Source organism: Tympanuchus pallidicinctus, unplaced genomic scaffold (genome assembly GCF_026119805.1).
Source record: "Tympanuchus pallidicinctus isolate F22 unplaced genomic scaffold, pur_lepc_1.0 scaffold29, whole genome shotgun sequence".
NCBI classification, from domain to species: Eukaryota; Metazoa; Chordata; class Aves; order Galliformes; family Phasianidae; genus Tympanuchus; species Tympanuchus pallidicinctus.
In genome coordinates, this window is record NW_026294746.1 from 1304225 (window position 1) to 1320385 (window position 16161).

The 16161-nt window shown below is 46.4% G+C and overlaps 1 long non-coding RNA gene across 1 annotated transcript in view; it reads right to left on the reverse strand.

The window, feature by feature from the left end:
- The window catches only part of LOC128085125 (uncharacterized), a 52641-nt gene that overhangs the window by 12213 nt on the left and 24267 nt on the right, over positions 1 to 16161 (reverse strand). Inside the window, exon 2 of the long non-coding RNA XR_008208801.1 lies at positions 9238 to 9313. This is a non-coding gene — a long non-coding RNA (uncharacterized LOC128085125). The remainder of the gene's footprint in view (positions 1 to 9237; positions 9314 to 16161) is intronic.

A 16161-nucleotide genomic window follows, 5' to 3' on the forward strand; every position in this document is an offset into this window, starting at 1 on the left:
CCTGCCTGTGTCTTGTGAAGGAAGTATAGCACACAGAGTGGAGACAGAGAGAGCAGTAGGTGTTTGTAGTAAGGGACTGAGTCCTGTAGAGCAGACAGGCATAGGTATGAGGAGAGAACACCGCCATGGCATTCGTGCCTTTTGGGCTTACACAAATAGCTCCCCTGCTTTGCCTCCCAGTAGCCCCAAATCTCAGTAATTCACACTTCATTGCATTTTACAGAGAGGCAGCAGAAAGAAGGGGAAAAAAAGGAAAACACAAATTGCAGAGCCTCGGTAGAGTCCTTTCCCTCTGCAAGGAGCAGTGCTAGGACGAGCACAGCAGAGACTCAAAGCCCAGCATGAAACACAGACCACAACAAGAGCACATTTTCACCTTCTTATCCTACACTAAACTTCATCCCATCATGCCTGGGAAGAGAACAGTTTCCAGAGTGGCATCCAGTCTCTCAATTTAGAGACTTCAAGCACAGAGAAACTCCCACTTCCTTTCGGTGGTCATTCCAGCAGCTAAGAACATCCAGTGCTAAGAACTTCTTTGAGTTTGTCTCCTCCCCAGCAGTCTTTTTTCCTGCTAATGAGGTCTCAGTGTTCCCTCTCTGTGGAGACCCCCAAGTGTGGCAGTGAGGTCAGTGCTAAGCAAAGGGCACCGAAGCACCCGCAGTGCCTCCAGGTTGCTGCTTTAAAGACAGCAGCAGGAGTGGGAGGCTCAGCTCCCAAGGGATGCAGGCGATGCTGAGCCCTGCAGAGCCTCTCTGCTTTGCTGATGCTCTCAGCCTGGAACAGGTGCAGGGCTCCCCGTGCCCCTGCATCCCCAGAGCATTGCTGTGCCCAGCAGGGACAGCCTCAGCCCCGTGCTCAGCCCTCACTGCCCGGCCAAGCAAATGATTGCTCACACGGTTTTCTACTTTAAGGTGAAGGTGGTACGTGTGGAAGATCTCAATGTCACCACAAAGCAGGGAGGGAGGCTGCGAGGAAGAGGAAGGCAGAAACCTTCACAACTAATGTCAATTTTCTGCATCAAATATTTTGATAATTAAACAAAGCTGATCAAGAGAGGAAAACAGCATGTCTCCAGAGCTCCGGAAGCAGAGGCCCATTAAATAGAAGAGTCAGAAAGTGCCAGAGGCGGCAGCCTCAGATTAATGGCACTCCAGTAATAGATTTTCCCAGGCACAGTCACACAGGAGACAACTACTGTGTAGCCAGAGCAGCGAGGAGGCCGTTAAAGCCACAGTAACATTAAATCACCTGGTACCAGGGGCGAGGGATGGATGGGAGAGCATGGGCTGGAAGGAGCAGGGAGCAGCCTGCTTGCAGACAGCAGAACCTTACAGCAGGGCAAGCAGCAGCTCGGAGGTATGATACACACACAGACAGACTGACAGCAAGTGCCAGCAGGGAGGCAAATATCTCTTCCCCAGATGCCCAATATCTGAGCAAATGTCTCTTCCCAAAGTGAAGCTGCATGCACTGAGCACTGCAGTGCTGGGTTTTGCTGAGCCTGGCCACGTGTCGCTTCGGTTGCTCCTCTTAATGAAGTGCTGGCTTTATCTCTAGTAGTTCTCCATTACTTTCAGGGTGTTAAAAACACCGTTTTGAAATCGTTTAAATGCATCTACACCTCAGGAAAGGAATGGGGAGGCAAGTAAGGAGGTGGGGAGGCAGCCCTGCTTCCTTGTTATCCTGTCGGCTTTATCTCAGCAGTGTTTGAACTGATCCTCCTTGAAATGGCCATCTTGTCTAAATCATTTCTATCCACTTTTATAATACAATAACAACAGAAACAAGGGCTTCTTCCAAGTCAGGCTGGCATGGATTAGCGTCCACTAGGAGAGCACTTTGCTCCCAGCTGGGGTGGATGGAAACCAGATGAAGTGGCTGAAAATCGGAAACAACTTTTTAGACGTACTTGAATCCCGATACGATCACATCACAGGGATGGGTTAAATTTATGATCTTATCTAGGATTTTTGTTTGTAATCAATCCCAGGCCCACTGGCTATCACTCACTACGAGCTTATGATTTCCCTGTGCTAACAAGGAAAAGTTGGGACATCAAACTGATATTAGCAGATAGGATCAGAACTGGAACGCCACAGAAAGAAAGAAAAAAGTAACACCCAAAACCAAAGGACAGCTCTGCAGGATGTGGATTTCAGCCTTGGCCCATTTTGGCCCATGCTGCACACATGGACTACGGTGTGTGCAGAAAACTCCAGTTTCCAGGCAGAAAGATTTTGGGATAAAAGCTAACAAAACAAATTAAAGGGGAATACCCTGAGATCAAAGTACAGCTTCAGCATGGAAGTTATGTATCTTTAGTCATGCACATGTAGTGGGGTATGCTCCAGAATGCTCTGATTTCCCTGCTTTTTCCTCATTATAACATCTAGACACAGTATATGTCCTTAACAGGTGACTTTTCAGTAGCAAATAAGCACCAAGGAATTGGGAAGGCACAAGAACACTGCAGCTGAGCATTCTGCACGGCCCTGCAGACAGCGAGGAGTTCCAACTCCACACAGAACCGCTTTCTTCTCATCTTTGTAGGGCTCTGAGTCTAACAGTGTGACAAATCTGTTAATGTTTCAGCAGGCAATCTTGCATTTGTACATCCCCTTCAGTCATTTTCCATATGGAATTGGAAGTGTTTTCTTTCACAAGCAGTCTGTTGATTTCTTTCAATAGAAGCATAAAAACATTGTTCAAAATGGAAAAGTTTCAACCAAGACATTGGGATTGTTTCAAAAATCAGAATTATTGGGCAATCACTGTGAGTTTTGTAAAGACAAAAATTGTATCTACTGCAGAAATGGAATAGATAGGTTCAGCACTTTGCCTATGATCACTGCAGGTAGGAAGGTGAACTGTGAGCCCCATGCTCCAAGCCCAATCCTTTCTCATAAACATTCGGATACGTTCAGGTGTGCATTTGGTCCATGAGCTCACAATCAACCCTAAGCAAGCAGCAGCCTGTGGTGTAATGAGCCCCCCAAAGCAAACACCACTGCAGCAGGGAAATAGCGAGGGCCAGGCTCTTTTATTGTGTACAAATCATATCCATAAATCAAGAATGACTCATCTGAAGTTATTGGTGTTGCTGTGCTTTAGAATGAATGGATCAGAATCTGGTCCACACATTTCACACATTTCTGAGAATCAACATTTGTAACTGTATCAGTAGCCTGGAATGTCTCCTAATTGGCACCAAATGTGAAACAGCTCATTACCTGGGTAGGCAAATAGCTCTAGAGAGATGTCAGAAACTGAATGCAAAGTACACACAGGAACATAAAGAGCAAACAAGTTCCATGCGCAGATAGGAACTGAGGTGTAACAAGCATTAAATAATAGCTATAAAATTTTATGTATGTACACGAATTCCAATATTACTTCATCCAAATTGATGCTTACATTTAAGGTGTGTGCTGTTTTCCTCTCTGCGTGATAAAAATATTACTCATGAAATTTGTATTTGTGCTGTACAAATATCTTGCAAATTTGTACCACTGTACACTGATGGCGTGGAGATTTACGGGCGCGTGGAATCTTTTGAACCTATGAGACAGTGAGCAGCTTACAACCCAGCTGTGGAAATACTGTGTTATCCACGAGCTTTGTCACTCAGCAATACAGGTGTGCACTTTGGGGCTGATGTCCTTCATGGGACCCAATAGATGATCTGCGTTGAGACGTGTAAAGGAACTGGAGAAAGGTGCCCACAAGATGCTGAAAGCCCAGCATCAGGCAACCATCTTCTTTGTTAATCTTCAGAATAAAAAGTGCTTGAGGATCCCAATGTTTATTCAAGCAAATAAAGTTAATAAATCCTGTTAAAATGTTACTAGAGTTTTGCTGCTCTGTTTGAGATTTGTACCCTCCAGTCCCAATGCTGGCTGGGGAAAGGAAGTGCCATTAACTAATGCAGGAAATAAATCCTGCTTTGTCTGCAGCAAACGTGGCTCCTGGACATTCCTGCCAACAACAGACCGTGAGTTTGAACGATGCAGAGATGTTCCCTTCCTGCTGATTGTAGCAGCAGAATGGCAGAACCCCATGCTGCTGGATGGACACTGCCCAGGGGCTGGCCTGGAGGAGCTGTGCCCCAGCAGAGGAAGGCAATGCGCCAGGTGGGTACCTCACCTTTGGAGATGGGCAGTGCTGCTGCAAGAGAAATCCGCCCCTGAATTGGCCCTAAAATTTAATTTGTTCTTTGAAAAAAACTCCGTCTTGGCATTTTAGGCAGGGCCTTGGTGATTTACAACACAGAGTGACATTTCGAAAAAGATAATGTGGGTAATGAATTATTTGCTGATCCAAACCAACAATTGGACATACTTACTTTTCATGGATTTAATCTTTGTCGAGGCGTTAGCTAGCAAGCATGAAATATCACTTTTTGAAGGCATTCTGTTGCATTTATGCAGTGTACAATTACATTAGGCAGCTTTATGACACATTGACTCGGTCGAGTGTGATGCAATGTAATACAACCAAAGTAATACGAGCTTTTAAATGCAACATGATGGCAAAAATCCATCTCAGATCTGATCTTTGTTTCATATCAGATGCCAACTGTCATAATTCACAGGGACTCAAATCCTTCTGGTTTCGCTCACGTGGGCTCTATCAAAGCCAGAGGGATGTGCCCCTACCAGCACGGAAGCGGCGTTCACTCAAACTGAACGTGCAAACAAATGGGTTGTGCTCACCAGCACGCATCCCTTAAGCTGGAGCCCAGAGCTCCACATTAGCTGCAATTCTTTTTCAAGCAAAAATACACGCAGGAGGCAAAGCTGGCAAATAGGAGCACAGAATCTCTGAATTCTATTTTGCTGGCAAGGAGCTTGGCCCACTGAGTGTCTCTGCTTGCACAGAGGATGTGGCTGTGAACAGGCTGGTGGCTCTAAGGACCCCATCAGCATCCCCTGATCAACTGCTGCACAAGAAGTATCCAGATCTTGAGAACAAGTTACACCGTGAGGAGTTTCAGTGATTTCCTATGAGCAGTGCCCTGCCACAGCAGGCAGATGCAGGGCAGGGTCAGGGCTGGATCCTTTCCCCACACGAAGCATTTCAGCCTGCTCCTGCACGGCTGGGATCGGACAGTAGACAGCAATGTGTCCATTCCAATTTCGGTTCTGATCCTGGGATATTTCTAACTCTCTCCATATCCTTGATAGATAATGGTTTAATAAGCGATCTGTTTTTTATTTAAAGGGTCGGTAGTAAAACCCAGATCACATTTCTCACTTGGTGGGTTAAAAAACCGCTTACGCTCATTTCTGCAATGTAAAACGACACTATATCAAATCAAACATTTCCAGATGTGGCCAGCTTGTGTATGGAAGTGCAGGAGCAGTGAGCCTTTATACACAAGCTTCCCAGGTTTTTTAATAGGATTGGAACCCCACCTACTGGCAAAGACTGTTATAAGGACATGAGGACAAGAACACATACAGGCTTCATTCCTGGACTGGAAGGGCAAACCTGCAGAGGGGTTCCTAAACATCTGCTGTCACTTCTTAAAAAGTGCTTAAAAAGTGTCAACTAGAGTAAAGTGATTTTGCTCTTAATTCTGATACTTGAAATTAGGTCAGCCATACACAGCCTTTATTGAGATAACAGTCCCACAGGTCTGAGGTATCACACTCCTGTAATGCACAGTGAAGATGTGCATTGTAAGTGATGCCATGACACTTATGGAACATGAAGAATCAGGACGGAATGGATAAATATTCCAAATGCCTGCACCTGAATTAGAGAAGCTTGAAAGTCATTCTTATATTTTATTTAAAATTCACTTTAAAAAAAATAAATAAATCCCAACACTTTCCATGTTACAGCTTTCATTTAGAAATAAAAATGAAAAAAGACCACTTATGCAACGTGATGTTTTTTAAGATTAATAAACTAAAGAAGGAGACATTCCCAGAAAGCAGAATCAGACACTGGCGACCAACATTTTAACATCCCTGGGTGAGATACTTTGAATCTGCAGGCAGAGCACCAGAGACCATTCCAAGGATGCAGAACCCACATATTGTTTTGCTCCATCTCTTTCATTATTTCAGCATCGACCCAGAAGGTTCCCAGGCATTGCTTCCACTGCAGCACAAGGCGCTGGTTCTGGGGGCAGGCAGCTGGTGGGGGGTGTTTGACATCAATCTGTGGCTCACTGTGGAAATCTGCTGTTAGGGGGAAGGTTCTCTTCTGCTCCTCAGAACTACCAGTCCCACTACTTGCATCACCACTATGGGCTTAGGTCTCGAAATAAAGAGTGCCTGAATGCTAGCCCTTAAATTCCCACTGCAAAACACAAGACAGCATCCAGCCCTGAATCAAGCTGCACGGTGGGACTGGCTCCCTGACACTCCTTTCTTTTGCTCTTACCCATTATGCAGCAGAGAGTCCAGCCAATGTCTACATGGCAATGACACAGAAGGAAAAAGTCCAGATGCTGCCTGACAAAGGGGAGAGAGATTGGGCTATTTGTAGTATCTGGCATATGCACCAGGCATGTCCAAATACGAAGAAAAAAATTTCTCTATCTTGGGCCAAAGTTCTAAGAAGAAAAAAAAAGAGGTTTTCAGGATGTGAGTCAGAAAGTCCTGGAAGGGTTTGCCTTGACAGAGTAATGATAAAGGAAGGATAAGTGAAAGCATGGAGCTAGCTGGTGAGATAAGGCTGAGGTGGACACATATGCTTCCTGCCCACGAGAAGGGAAACAAGGCAAACCGAGTCTGAACATGCCAGCTTCCAAGAGCTTCCTCTGGCTACGGAGCAGCTCGCTCCTAAGAAGCGCACTGCTGGGCACCGGCATGAAACAGCAGAAGGAGGAGGGGACCCACCTGGCCAGGAGGTTTGTGAGCATACCTGCTGCAGGCACTGCCAGCGGCTGCCAGCCCTCCCCTGCCACCTCCAGGGAGCCCAGCAGCTGCACGAGGGGCTTTCAAATAAAAAGCAGTTTGCATCAGCGCTGGGTTTGCTTGCTCTGCTATCTTCCGTGATCAAAGAATTGAAACAGCTGCATGTCTCAGCTCGCTGGCAATAAAACCTGCAGTTGATTGGCTTTGTCCTAACCCCACAGCTACAAGGAAAGTGCAACCACAGATTTGATGAGAAAAAAGAAGGTGAACACCCAAGCTGCATTTAGCCACGTTCTGCATCTTCCTAACCTGCAGTCTCCTAAGTGCCACTTACCCAATTAATCCAAGCTCTTCTACTTTATAAGCAAAGCTGTAACATATTTAAACAGCTTAGAAACTGCCCACCAAGCCATGCTCCCTATCTTATTCATCAGCTGCAGGACTGACTGTGCATTAACTAAGAAAGCACATGGCTTGATTAACGCTTCCCCTGCCACTTCTCTGCTGCTCTTGATTTCTGCTAAGGCTGACATTTCCCAGCTTTTTTAGTGGAGTGGATCTCATCTCAGTAGGGACTGTCTTTTGGACCAGCTCCTAGAACATCCCTGCAGCAGCTATAGTAACTATTTTTATAGGCAAGTTTTATTAGGAAAGTATTTTAAATGGCCTTTGAATGCAATTTAGCAGCTGGAAATAAGGCAGTATGCCAGCACCATGTGATCAGACAATCCATGGAGCACCAACAAGTGCTACCAGAGGTCTCTGGTAGACCATGGTAGACAGACTGTGCTGATAGAATACACTGGGGACATTCAGTGAGCCAGGAGGTGCCCTGACACAGCAAATGCCTGAAAAGCTATGCTGTTCCTGGATCCCTTACTAGAAAAGCCCCTATTTCCAGAGTCCTAAATGGCCTGCTTGGAGCTAAAATGGCTGCAGAAATAGCGGGATTTGTTACACAATGGATGTCAGTTCATCACAAACACGTGTGAGGACAGAAGCAGCACAAGTGTGTGTGCACAGTGAGTGTGCAAGAGGAGCGTGAGCTATGTGCTTATGGGGCTGGTTCTGACCAAACAATATGGGATATAAGGCAATGTAGCCCAAGCACACTGAGCCCAACATATTCATCTTCTGCCCCATACCCACGAGGCAGGAAAAGACCTGCTTCCTTCTCCATTCTGACCACAGCTACGTTTGATTCCAAACAAAGACCTTTTTATCCTCAGCACCCTTTAAACAGCCCTCTGCACAGCACTCACATCATCAGACCTAGTGGGACGAATGTTTTTCACGTTTTCTGTACAGCAAAAATCCTCCCCAAGAACTGCAACAGAGCTTTGCAACAAAAGCCTGATGGACAGACTGGGGAACTGAAGGTCCCTTCCAACCCAAGCCATTCTATGACTTGTGCTGGGAACCAGAGATGTAAGAGCTCTGTGGAGCAGCTGGCAGGCTCCAGCCCTATGACATGGGGCTCCATGTGCAAAATGGGTTCCATCATCTGAAGAGCTGAGGAAGAGGCCTTCACCAGATGGTTCGAAGGTCCCCACAGGACAGAACTGCCCATAGGCAAAGGGCTGCCACAGGCTCCTTGCACTACAGGGAAACGTTTCTCAAGGGATGCACAGATCTCTGCATGAGCACAGGTGTGGATTGCGAAAGTGCTGAGCACACACCAGGCCCTGCTGCTGGGGCCAGACTCTTCTGAGTGGCCAAGGCAAGAAACCAGACTGGCATACTTGTAATCAATCACAGGTCTAAGAAAGTAAAAACAAAGCTTGAAATAGCTGAGGACCCAGTTCTAATCCCAAGCAACACTGGCGCAGCCACATGCAGAGTTATGCGGTTTAAACTCATGCAGATGAGAGTGGAAACTGGCCTCCAGTTCAAGTGCATGCTGAGGGAAAAGACAGCTTTCCTTTTAGACATGACTCCAATTGTACAGTCTGAGATTCAATTAAGCTTTGCTTTCCTGACATCTCCTTCCAAATAAAGGCTCAGTCTTTGTGCTAAGCATTTTTAAAAATAAAATAAAACAAAATCATACATTTGGCAGGACCTGGACATTCCAGCTACTAAATTGTACTGTACTTTATGCAAAATTTCAATGCATTAAAGGGAAGGGGGAGGGTAGCCTCTTTGACCAGTGTCCAACTGTTTAGAACTGTTAAATATGAGTTTTTGCCCATGTTTACATGTGGAATGGAACACAGCCATTCAACCACAAAATGTTCCCAAAGCAAACATCCAAAACCTGGCTGCTGGCAAGGTATACTGACAGGATCGCCTGAAACCAGTCATTCACAGAATGCCAAAACAACAGATTACCATTGGTAAAAAATACACAAGGTTATTTTCTTACGTCCTGGGAAGAGGCCATCACAAGTGACAGGAAACAGCGACTGGCAAGGCCGAGTGTAGGCTCAGGGTTTTTTCATCTGGAGGGAGAAAAAAGATCAGTGTTATTTCAGATCTGCAGAAAAGCATGCGAGTAAGACAATAAAGCTAGCACATGTTGCCAATAGCACATATGGGCAACTTGAATTAGAGCATGCATATTCTGCTAAGTCAGGACTTGCAGCATGATAAATAAAGCAGAGGGAAGGTTGGACAAAGCAGCCAAAGTGGGACATAGCAGCTCCAGATGTGTCAGAGGGGAAGGAAAGATCAGGAGGTGCCCTGTGCCCTTCAGACAGAGCCAAAGCTCTGTGACAGTCCGCCACATCCTAACCCTGCAGGGAAGGCTGGACCAGGAGGTTTTTCCCAGCTCTTTCCCAGCAGAGTTCAGGCTCCCTGCGATGCCAGGACCACGATGGCCAACCGTGAGATGTGTCCAAGATGTGGGCCGTCCACTGAGCCCCCTAAGAACAAGGGAGTCAAGGACCCAGATCCCTTTGCCAACTCTTGGGCTGGTCCTTGTGCTTGCCATGCCTGTTTTAAAAACCATTTGCATTTAGACTTTCACAGTCTCCACGCAACTGCAACCTTCCTGCTTCACAAAGGGCCACAGCTGCACCGCGCCTGCCTGCTGCCTGCCCCATCCTGCCCCGCATCTCCCACATCACTGAGAGTCACTCTGGTGCTGACCAAAACCAACAGATAGAAATGTTTTGCCATAATGTTTTCTTTTCTCCTGCATGTTCACACCTCCCCACGAGCTGAGTGATCCCTGTACACACCGGATACGTGTTATTATTCCTCCTGTGCATCGACACCTTGTTGCATGAGCCGCGTTGATCGATTGCAGGTGCCCCTCTCTATGAAACTGGCCAGCGACCCACTCACAAACTTGCTGTGCTTGTTAATATTAAAATCAGATGGCCAATACCCTCCTAAATTAGTTCAGGCTTGAGGTACTGCTGCTTCCCAGTAGGAACAGGGCTGCAACAAGCTTTCTGCAGGCCCCACTATTTATGGTAAACACTCGGTTTTGTTGAAATAACATAAAATTTTGAGATAAATCTATTCTAGCAAAGGAAATGTTAAAGTGCCACCACCATCTCTGTTCAGAATACTAACATGAGCCGCAGTGCAGCTGCACCAGGCAGTACTCACTGCACAGGGCTGCTGGACACATAAGGACCACGTGTGCTCTGCTTTGATCAGAAGAGAGAGGGAAACTGTCCTGAAACTCTCGGTCAGAAATGGAGGGCTGGATTCCCACAGGGATTGCCCAGAGCAGAAGCAGAGCTGCTTTTCACCTTCCCGCACCATTTACCTCAATCTGCAGCATTTGTTTGCAGGTCCCAGGATCATCTCCAGGGAGTTCAGCCACCACCAAAATAAAATCAAAGCCCCTTAATGGCTTTCAAATATGAGGCATATTCCCAAATATTTATGATGTGTGCGTGCTGCCTTCATACTTTGTTGTCTGAGAAATATTTTAACAAGTGGATGGGCAACGATAGCTAACGGCAATTCGACTGATAAGTACTGGTACTTCAGTGCCAGGCTGTGCCCCATCACTGGCAGTGAGATGGAAACTAACAGAGCAGCAGGCAGGAACACAGGGCCCATGCAGTGCCAGAGCCTGTAGCCAGAGCAGAGGAATTTGCCTATTTTCTGCCAGTTCTGCTCATGGGACAGAAAAACAAAGCAGCACGAAGCGTGTCAGTGTGTGTCACTCCTAGCAGAGTCCCCTGCCAGCTGAGGTTGCTTCCTTCCTTTGAAAGGATGAGCACCCAACTTCTTATCACTATAACACACTGTTTCATTGTACAGACTGATGAGCACATTCTTAGCTGTGTGCTCAGATGATGCAGTGACAACAGGTTTAAAGAGACCGTGCAGAATGAGAGACACTCATAGTGAGTGGTGAACAAAGTAGCTGGGCTATGGTAAATCATCCCTCCTCGCTCTGAAGTTCAGCTCTTGAGTTCAACTGTTCAGTGTAAGAATGAAATGCTGTGCTGCAAATAGAGGTGGTGCAAATGCCATTGTTCTCATGCACCAGTAATTCAACTGAGCAAAATCTGGGTGAATAATCCACAGAATGGCATCAGCTGGCCAGGAAACATTGCTGGTGATCGGCTCTGGCCACTGGAAATCCAACTAGGGGCACATTCTGGTTGTTAAAGTCAGTGAGAGACACCAACAACCTATGAGATTTTCCTGGAAATCCTATCAATATGAGCAGAAAATCTAGGAAGAGTGTGTGATTCTGCAACCAGGAGTTACTGAAAGACGAGTTCAGGTGCCATCGGTGCAGATATATTTAAGAAGAGAATCCCAAGGAATGTCTTTCAAAAAGTGAATAACGTTGCATGCTTCTGGACATCTTGTTCATTCTCTGCAGAAAAACGTGGCTTTCTTTCACACATACACACTTCAAAGTTTTGACCGAGGCTCCTCCAGCCTACTTTTCACTGTTCAGTTTACAAGCAGGTACATGTAAGCACATTTGAGTACTCTGAGTTTTACTCTTTGCAGGGCACATTCAGACCTGGCTGCAGATGGCTTTTTGAACTCTGTGCTCCAGACAGAAAAGCAAAGGGAGAATTTGAGGAGGCATGCAGATACAGAGTCATTGTGAGAACACATCAGCTGAATGCTGAGAGCTGCTAACAAAGTTGTGAAAGCAATGCATGCATCTTCAGGAGGATTTTCCCAGAACGATTGCATGCTCTCGCCTCGCAGTGCTTGGGAAGGCCACCCCAGAAGCTGATGGTTTAAGGTAGTTGAAGTGGGATTAGCCTCCATGAAAGACTCAGGAATACTTTTTCTCAGTGAAAGTTTACAATAATATTTTAAAGACTCTCAACCAACACCCATACTTAAGCTTTGAAAACAGATAATGCATTTTTAATGGGATTGCACATCTGACAAGGAATTTGACTAATTCCTCTGATAGCAGACAGCTTCCTCCCCATAATTCATCTCAAAAGGATCAAAAACCGAAACACTCCCTGCCATCTCTGGAATGGCCCCCCCTGCCCAGTGCCTGGAGAGGCTCAGCTCGGCTCCACGGCGCGGTGGCAGGGAGCAGGGCAGGTCCACAACCCCACAGCCCTTCTGCCACAGGATGGGATGGAGTGAGGATGAAGAGGCCGAAGGCTTCAAGCCAGAGGCTGGGGTGCTGACTCTGAACCCAACGTCTCACGGGTTAATTTGGAACTTGGAGCTATCATCTGTGGCCACCAACGTCTTTGAAGTTGCTCAAGTCAGATAATTTCTCTGCTCTGGTGCACTAACAGCTGTGAAACACTGCGAGATGTTTGAATTTGAGGTGTTTGAGAAGGAAATGCATGAGGATTTTCATTAGCTTTTTCTATTATGCCCTAATGAAGATTTCCTGCTCATAATCGTATGCTTTGCCACGGATTAATGCCCTGCTCCAAAGGAGGACACAAGTCAGTGCTCTTCTGAACCACTTGGCTGTGCCTTTAAAACTATTCCCAGCATAATCCTTCATAGAAGATCCACAGCACAAAACCTAGCAAGGTCTGTCAAGGCATTTTTAGCATTTGTTCTGTTAAAAAAACAAGAAAAAAACCCTGAGGTATTAGGGTGCACTAATCTTTAAAAAGGTTAATTTATTCATAGAGATTTTGACAGAGATGTATGGCTAGGCTGGAGTCCCAGGCACCTCTTCCCAAGGGGAGCTGCCAGTGCGGAGACGGCTTCCCTGATACACAGAGGGCTCCAGGATGGGCCCACGCAGCACAACCAGCAGGTTCTGTGCACCCTGGGCACTTCTGCTTCTGTGAGCAGCCCTGGAGCTGCCCCTGCTCCCAGCACTGCAGTCCCATGCAAAGTGCAGGCAGTGAAGCATCACACTGTCATGGAACCCAGCAGGTAATCAACCCAGCAATGCAAGGAAATTGGGAGCGTGTGGCTGAGCTTCTCAGTGTTGTGCTGACTGCTGGCAGGGGTGGGACGGGATGGCATGGGCAGCATATGGTGCTGTGCCAGTGAAAGCTTTCAGACACGTCTCTCCAGGCAGACTGTGCTTCTGCTGGGTTTTACAGAATAGCATTCTGGGTTTCTCATATGCTTGTTCTCAGACAAAATTCAGTGAGACTACAAGCAATTCTCTGGATATTCTGAGCTAATTGATGCTCCAACAAGAGACACTGTGTTAAATAAACTGTATCCTTGAAATAAAACAGATTGGAAAAAGTGAACCATAGTTTGTAATATTTGATCATGCCCTATTTTTTCCACTGGGAACAGAGCTTGATCCATAACTGCACAAAGACCACTTGCAGATTAAAATTGTCCTTACTTCTTGCAGCTGAAGCAGGGGGTGATGCAGAGCCTCCAGGCCTCTGGGGCCTCCAGCTGTCAGGATACTGTAGGAACTCAGCCTGATAACTGATTTGGTTGCTTCTTTTTAATCTGCTTGGAGTCTGTGCAATTAAAACTAAAGTTTCCACAGGGTGCAGAAGGATAGAGCTAATTTGTGAGTGCCCTCTCGTTTCAGCAGCAATTGCTCAATGTCAGGAATACCTGCGCTGTTTCTTTCCAGCTCTTTCCCAAAAGAGGAATGTATTCCTACTGATACAGACAGGTACCTGGGCTGACCTGCAGCCAGCCTTGCTTGGCCTCCTGCATCTCATCTGCATCTCATCTGCATCTCACCTGCATCTCAGGCACTGCAGAGGGCAGGAGACAAGCTCAGTCAGCGTGAGCCAAAAGCAGTAATGCTCGGCTGACCAGAGCTAGTTAACTGCTAGTTTAGATTATTAACCTCTCGTGTGTAATGAGAGTCCTGAGGCTGCTTAAGCCACAAGACCAAATTTCTCCTAACCACAAACATGGAATCCTCATTAATACGAATCTGAGACACTTTCCCAGGAAGAAATAATTTGTAGAATGTAGAATCCACCCAGAAGCAAAGGATGCTGGATTTAGAGCTATGCCTGAAACTTCGGCAGCTCAGTTTAATTTGTCCCCAAGGAGAGGGAGGAAGGTCTGCAATGAGAAATTGATTTTTATTTTTAATTGCCAGGTGTCACCAGGCCTTAAAGAGAAAGTTTTCTGATGATTTCCCCAATGCCTCCAAATACTTGTAATTATTTTCTGGGGAATTTTACTTGAAAAATGGTCTATTTCTAACCGAATTTAAGCCTGCTTTATGCAAACAGTAAACCAGCTTGTTTGAAAGTAATCTTTACCCAAGGGCTAGCAGAGGAATAAAAATAAATAAAGCATGAGAAGTTTTTACAAAACCACAGACACCACCAGGCTTTCCAGGTCTAAAAGAAGAAAATCGCATTCTGTGGACTCCCCTTTATATTTGTGTAACTCATGTTTTTTAAGATGTGCTTCAATTGATATTTGGATTGAGTTACCCAACCATCAGCACCTGCTGCCTCTGCAACGGAATGCAGCCTTATCCAGCAGCATGCAGCAAATGGCTGGGGACAGAGAGCTCAGTTATTGCACGCATCTGAAGAGAAGGTAAGGGTTCAGCAACGTGACAACTCATTTTCAACCTCTGTACAATCCTAAGCCAACATGCTGGAGTTCCCTACATGGCCACAAGCGACCCAGTGTCCCCCACTGCAGGACCGGGGTGATGCCCTGCCTGCAGAGCAGCTGCCTGCTCCCATACCAAGCCCCAGGCACAGCCCTGCGTGTGATCCGTGCAGCAGCAGCTCCCTTCTGAGGGGCTTCTGACCTGACGGGCTTTGAAGTAGAAGCGAGCAGTTCTCCCAGGTGGGATTATGCTGTAACAGAAACAGGGGGTGGCTTTCCCAATTGTTCTGCCTGCTCCTTGAAACACGAATCCCCTCCTTTATCCTCAAAGAGCAGCAGTGCTGGCTGAAACCTGAAGACTGCAGGAAGGTGGAGGCATTTCTCTGAAGTACGACGGGAAGGACCTTAACCTTGTGCTGCCAAGATAACACCCTGTGGGAAAGTGTGCTTCAGAAACTCACATCCTGTGATAGCCCAGCAGAACTGCTTCAGGATCGATGTCCTGGAAAGCATCAGCACGTAACGCTCCATCCCCGCTGTCTGAGCTACTATGCTGGCAGGAGCTCCCCGTAATGACAATCGCATCCCCCCTGCACACACTGGTTTGCATTACAGAAAACACGGCCCAACAGAAAGCCAATTTCTCTGTGCTGCAATTGGGTTTGGACTAATCCCAAGCAGTCACTATCTAACAATCTCTTTCCAGGAGTTCCCGCTCACTTCTCCTGTATCAATCTATTTTTATGTTGGTATCTTGTTTTAATCTTTCCTTTCACGTGGATGTGAGTGCAATACCAAGAGCAGATGTGGCTCATTTCTGTGTACAACAAGTCTCAGTCGTAATACATTTAAAGAGCTTTCTCAGGTGTGTTTGTTTGGCTTCTATAACGTGTGGACAATGTTTTTCATTAGATTTATTTCTGGCAAGTTTCATTGAAATCAGAAGGTTCAGTTGGGCAGGTTTTTCTCTCCCACTCCAATTTAAACCCATTTTGCAGTTTTAGCAACAAAGGGATATCAACAGCGACTGTTGCTTGGCTCAAGGGTGTGCTGGACGTCCCAGATGTCGGGACATTGCATTTCTGCCAGCTTTACCCACAGGGCACAGCTGGGGCAGCCCTAGCAGCTCACAGCTGAACCAGGAGGCACAGGGCAGCTCCTGCCATGCACAGCACGCCTGCTCTGTGCACACACAGCAAATGTTATTCTGCCTGTCGATAAGGAGTATTCCACCAGCATGAAATTCCCTTCAAACCACACACTGTGCAGGAGTGAATTTAAACAAGAACTCACAATACAATGGCAAGTAATAATGGACTACACAGGTTTCATTCCTGATGGTCATCGCCAGCTCAAGTGACAAATA